We start from the raw sequence: 6,011 nt of genomic DNA, 5'->3' as shown, positions 1-6,011 counted from the left end.
TCCTAGTGTCCACTCCCGGACCCTAGATTCTCCGCTCGCCCCTGCAGCCCCAGGAGGGTCCTTGCCCCAAAGCCCTGTTCCCGCCGCGCTTTCGATCGCTGGAGAAGGAAGGCTGTCCTCTCCAAGGCGCAAAGCCATCCCCGCGCCAGAAATGATCTCTCCTCGCCCCGGGCCAAGGGTACGGATGGAGGAAAGCCACCTGGTCACCCTGTGGTCCTTCTTTTCTCCCTTTCCTCCTGCGCTCCTGCCTAGCGAGGCCCGCGACAGGTGCAGACGGCGTGATCAGACAATAACCCGGCAGAGCGGAGGGGCTGCGGGCTGTGGCCTGGGCATCAGGATCGCTCAGACCCCTCTCGGAGTCCTCGCTCAGCCACTAGCTGCAAAACTCGCGGCAAGCCACCCAGCTTCTCCAAGGCCTTTCCTTCGTCCCCAGTACGCGGGCGGTAACAGTTCCTGTCGCTTAGGGATGTTGGGGAAATTTAAAAACCTACTATAGTACAGCGCTCAGTGCGGCGCCTGCCGCGTGGTAGGCACTCTCACACCTGCGGGTGGAGGGCTAGAGGGATGCCAGGAGACACTCCCCAAAGGAAACAGTAAGCCAGGCTTGGGGATCTCGGGCGCGTAACCAGCGCCGAGAGTCGGCTGACGCGCGCAACTACTTATTGAGAGGAATTAGGCAGCTTCTTCCTCTCCCTCCCCATTTTTTCCTCCTCTCCTTCCCTTTATTGCGCGTGTCCCTGCTCCTCCCATGGGTGCCGGCTCCACCTCCGCCCGGGGGACCCCGGGACCGAGGGCGGCGAGCGCCCCGACCTTGGCGGGGAGCCCGGGGCGCTAGGCCGGCAGCGGCCGAGACAGCTAGGGAGCGGCTGCGCCTCAACAGCCCTCAGGAACGCCGAGGAGGTGGGAGAGATACAAAGCGCCTCGGCGGAGCCGAGCACCGTCACCCCGCCTCCTTCCAGCCAGAACTGGCTCTCCCAGACTACACCTTTGACTGGGCGTAACCCCGCCGTCGCCAGAACCGGTCCCGCTCCTGCCTGGGGAGGAAAACGGCCCGAGCAGTCCCGCGCCCGTTCCTCCCTGGTGTCGGGGGGCCCCTCCTGGAAGATCTGTGTGGGGAAACCAGTCTGGAGGAGCAGGTCCTGTTCCAACCTATCCTCGTTACTTTTGTTACTCCAGCTGCCCAGCAAAGCATGCTTTGTCCCTCCTGTGTGCTATAATTCATTAACAAGAGGCAGGCCGGCTTTATTTTTTCAGTGTAAAACTCAATGTATTTTATAGGATGGTAAATGGCACCCCCGGATATCTTTTTTCCCTCCTCTTACCGCTCTCCTTCTCCATTGGCAAACTATACAGACATAAGTCAGGTATCGTCTCCATTTTACAGATGGGAAAACTGAGTCTCAGGAACAGGCTGCCGGTCTGAAGCAAGTCTGACAACCAGATCTCTCTCTTCTGCTCTCAGCTTGATTTAGCCAGTTGACCTCTAAATATGGGCCTTTGGGAGCCATGTCTCCATCTCCTCAGTGGTCCAGTCAGTAGATAACCTGTGAGTCAAAAATACCCTTATCTGGGGACTTCCCTGGTAGCACAGTGGTTAAGAATCCGCCTGCCAATGCAGGGGCCACGGGTTGGAGCCCGGCCCCAGAAGATCCCACAATGCCCGGAGCAACTAAGCCCTGCGTGCTACAGCTATTGAGCCTGCGCTCTAGAGCCTGCAAGCCACAAGTACTGAGCCCGCGGGCCTAGAGCTCATGCTGCACAACAAGAGAAGCCACCACAATGAGAAGCCCGCACACTTCAAGGAAGAGGAGTCCCTGCTCCCTGCAGAAAGCTGGTGTGCAGCAATGAAGACCCAATGCAACCAAAAAACAAACCAAAAAAACCCCTCTCTGTTCTGAGTTACTCAAATCACAGTCCCTAGAACCTTAACTGGACAGTGTGGAGAGTGTGTCTTGGGGACCTCTGTCACAAGTGAGATCCCCTAGGAGAGCTTAGGTACTCCTACAAAGTTGGTTATCCTACCTGAAAAAAACGTCGATTCAACAAGATCAACACCCATCTTTTTTACATTTTATTGCTGGTTGGTTAGAGTGCCCTCCTGTGTCTTTATATTAAAACATCATGTGAGAACTTCCAAAGGACATCACGAAATTATAATCACAGTATTAAAGTAATGGATAACATCAACTGTCTGTTATGCAAAGCATAACATATGTATAAAATATGTAAAACATGTTTTTCAGAAGAACCATGAGGAGATTTGGGGAGCCCCCAGTGTGGAGGAAGTCCCTGCCTGGGGAGTTTCAGCAGAAACTTCTGTTTGTGTCACAGTCAAAATGTCAGGTTCTCAGGTTACTCTAGCAAAGGTTCTGGTCATTCTTTTAGGCAGTTTGTCATCTGAAGACACCTGCCTATGTTAGAGGAATGAATCTCCCTCTCATGAGAGGAGCCCACTTTCTACTTCAGAAGCCTCCCTTGCAGCTAGAGTTCCTGGTTTAAACTCAGCCAATCAAACCCTGAGGTGAAAGCAAGCGAGCCTGAAGGCACACAGCCACTCCACTCCACCAGCGGGGCAGCAGCAGCCAGCTCTAGTTTTGGGGGGCAGCAGTGGCATCACCCGCAGACCAGTCTGCAGTGGGACTTGGGCAATGCAGTCTGCCTGAGTATACTTTCCAAGCCTGGTTCTTTTGCCCTGCAGATATTCTGATTGCTACCTATTATGTTTTTAATGAGTTCCTCTTCTGCATAAATGAGCCAAAGACTGTGTTGCTTATAACTAAGAAGATGATTTAATCACCTGATGCTTATTGAATGGCTACTGGAGTAAAACACTGAGCATCCCAAGGAATGTTCAGGAGGCCATCCGTGCTCTCACAGACATGATGTTGAAAGTGTGGTATGTAGGAGTTACCAGACATCTGGACCAGTGCTGTCCAATAGAAATATAATACAAACCACATGTCTTGGTCAGCTATAGCTGCCATAACAAAATATCATAGACTGGGTGGCTCAAACAACAAGAATTTATTTTCTCACAGTTTTCAGGGCTAAATGTCTGAGATTAGGGTGCCAGCATGGTCAGGTTCTGATGAGAACCCTCTTCCTGTTTTGTAGATAGCTTCACTGTGTCCTCACATGGCGGGGAGAGGGAGAGCAAGCTCTCTGGTGTCTCTTCTTATAAAGGCACTAATCCCATCATTAGGGCCCCACCCTCAGGACCTCATCCAAACCTAATGGTCTTCCAAAGACTCCATCTCCGAATACCATCACATTTCAGGGTTAAGCCTTCAACATATGGATGGCAGTGAGGGAAGGGGTTGTTGAAACACAATTCAGTCTAAGCACCAAATATGCGATTTTACCTTTTCTAGTAGCCACATAAAAAGGTAAAAAGAAACATGTGAAACTAATTTTTTAATAATTTTTTTGTTTAATGCAATATATCCAAAATATTAGTACTTCTACATGTCATCAAAAAATTACTGAGACTATTTACATTCTTGTTTTGAAATCTGGTGTGTTTTTACACTTACAGCACATGTCAAATTGGATTAGCCACATATAAAGTGGTCAATAGCCACATGGAGCTAGTGGCTACCCTATTAGACAGCATACATAGATTTAGAGTGTTAAACCTAAAACAAATCTGAGACATCACTTAGTACAACCATCTCACTTTACAAATCGTGAACCTAAGACCCAACCAGATTGACTCACTTGCTCAAGGTCACACAGCTGGTAAAAAAGCAAAGATGGAACACAAATCCAAGTTTCTGATTCCAGGACTTCCTCTCCCTGTTTGAAGACAGAGAAGATGATGGAGAGCTGAGAGGACCAGACTTAGCGGAAAGTCTAGAATAAAAATCATACCACTGGTTCAAAAAAAGAAGGAAAAAACTAGCACAAACTGAACCCCTTCAATATTTATTAAACCTCTGTCATAGGCCCAGCATTATGCTAAATGCTATAAGCAACTCAAAAAGAAATGGAAAATATAATTAAATGCACAGCATACTCAAACTCCACTTTCCAAGGTCAGAGAAGAGAAAAATATAAGTGAATCAAACTGATAGAAAAGACTATTAGGTGGAGATGGGACTTTAAAAGACTTTAAAGAATGAAAAGGCCTTAAGTCCCAACTCTTGGCTGGCACTTGGATCCCCCTGAGTGAAGTACTGACCACAAAGTTTGGAAAGGGAGTGCCAAACCTCCAACATGGGGGTAGCATTCCTCTGCTTACTCAGCTGTTAGTTCTGGGTGACAAGCAGGAGTTAAAGTCGCCAGACTCTTCTCTTGATAAATTCAGAGACCTGAGGTCTCCAACTCCTGAAGCTTATATCACTCAGAAGCAACATTTCCTCCAAAAGGAATAAGCTAGAGAAGCATTTCCCCATGTGGGCCTGGGATGTTAATAGGCGTTACATGGAATAAATATGGGAACACTGAGTTAAACAAGCTAAAACAGGCTTCTTCACTGCAGGACTTCTCAGGACCTTTATTATACTTTAACCCTTCAGTAGCTTCAGGTTCGAGATTAAGACCCTTCAAATGGCCAACAACACCCTCCATGGACTGGCCCAGGTGAGAGGCACCACTCTGTCTCCCACCACCCTCCTCTCCTCTCTCTGCCTTCCTGCTACCCTGGCCTTGTCTTAGCTCCTTTATCTGCTCTGTCCAATCCAGTACCCACGGCCCCCGAGCCCTTGAAATGTGGCAAGTCTAAACTAAGTGTAAAATGCATACCAGATTGCAAAGACTTAAAACCAAAAAATATATTTAAAATACTGTATTCATAATTTGTATGTTGATTAAATGTAGAAATGACAATATCATGGATACACTGAGTTGGGTAAAATATATTACTAAAATTAATTTCACCTTTTTCTTTTTATATTTTTAATGATTGCTGGAGAATTTTTCATTACATATGTGGCTCACATTATATTTCTAGAGAATGTTCTCAAGCATGAAGATTTGGCTTCTGACCTAGTTAATGCGAACTCTTATCAAATTTCAGCTATCTGCTTGTGTCCCTTCTTCAGAGAAACTTTTCCTGACCCCTGGCCTAGGTTTCCTATAAGAATGCTGCTTTCTTTTATAGAACTTACCTAGGTCTTCAATTAGACATTATTTGTTTGGTTATTTGATTAGTATCTCTCTCCCTGTTGGTGTATAAGCTCCATGAAAGCAACAACTGGATTTGGTTTTGCTTATTATTCTTTCTCCCAGAGCCCAGCATAAAACCTGGTGCATAGAAGGCTCATCAAATATTTGTTGAATGATTACGTAAAGGAAGTGTGTGATGAATCTCCAAGAAAGGGACAAAGTATTCAACTTTTGCTAAATTAAGTTAACCACAGAACCCTCGCCCCACAAGGGGTTTAGTGAAGGATCAGAATTCCCCAGGAACACAGTTCGGGAGGCACTGGATTAGGGGTTGTAACTACAGAGAGAGAGTTAACTGAGTCCCATTTTAAATCTCCATCTGCAGTACGACCTCAGCTCGCCTATGTGCTGAAGGTAGCTCTGGGCAGGTTTGTTTTGTTTTGTTTTATGTTTCCCTTCCTCTGCAAACCACAAGCTCCAATTCCTTGAATTCTTCCACTTAGAAGACATCTAAAGGAAGCTGAGTTATTCTTTATTCTTCATAAAGAGATTTTTATGCAAATTCAGACATGCAGTTCATGAATGATTGTAGGTTTTTCTCCTGCATCTATACAAGCATGCAAGAGGTGAAATATTGAGTTTAACCAGGACTTGGGGTAGTTTAAAGGAATTTACCTAAGAAAAGAGTCAGGCCTGACACATTTCTTTTGGAAAAGATAGCATGATAATGGGCTACATGATCAATTGACCCAGAGGATAAGACCCAGGGAAAGGTTGTCAAGTCACACTCAAACCTCCCCAAAAAAAACAACCAGAGTGGTTCAGCTCACATGCCATTTTAACTCACAATGTTAAAACATGTCTTCTGCAACTAGCCCTGCACACAAAAGCTAAATGACTGCTAC

The sequence above is a fragment of the Tursiops truncatus genome, chromosome 13, assembly GCF_011762595.2.
Source record: "Tursiops truncatus isolate mTurTru1 chromosome 13, mTurTru1.mat.Y, whole genome shotgun sequence".
NCBI lineage: Eukaryota > Metazoa > Chordata > Mammalia > Artiodactyla > Delphinidae > Tursiops > Tursiops truncatus.
Note: the sequence above shows the minus strand (reverse complement) of the source record.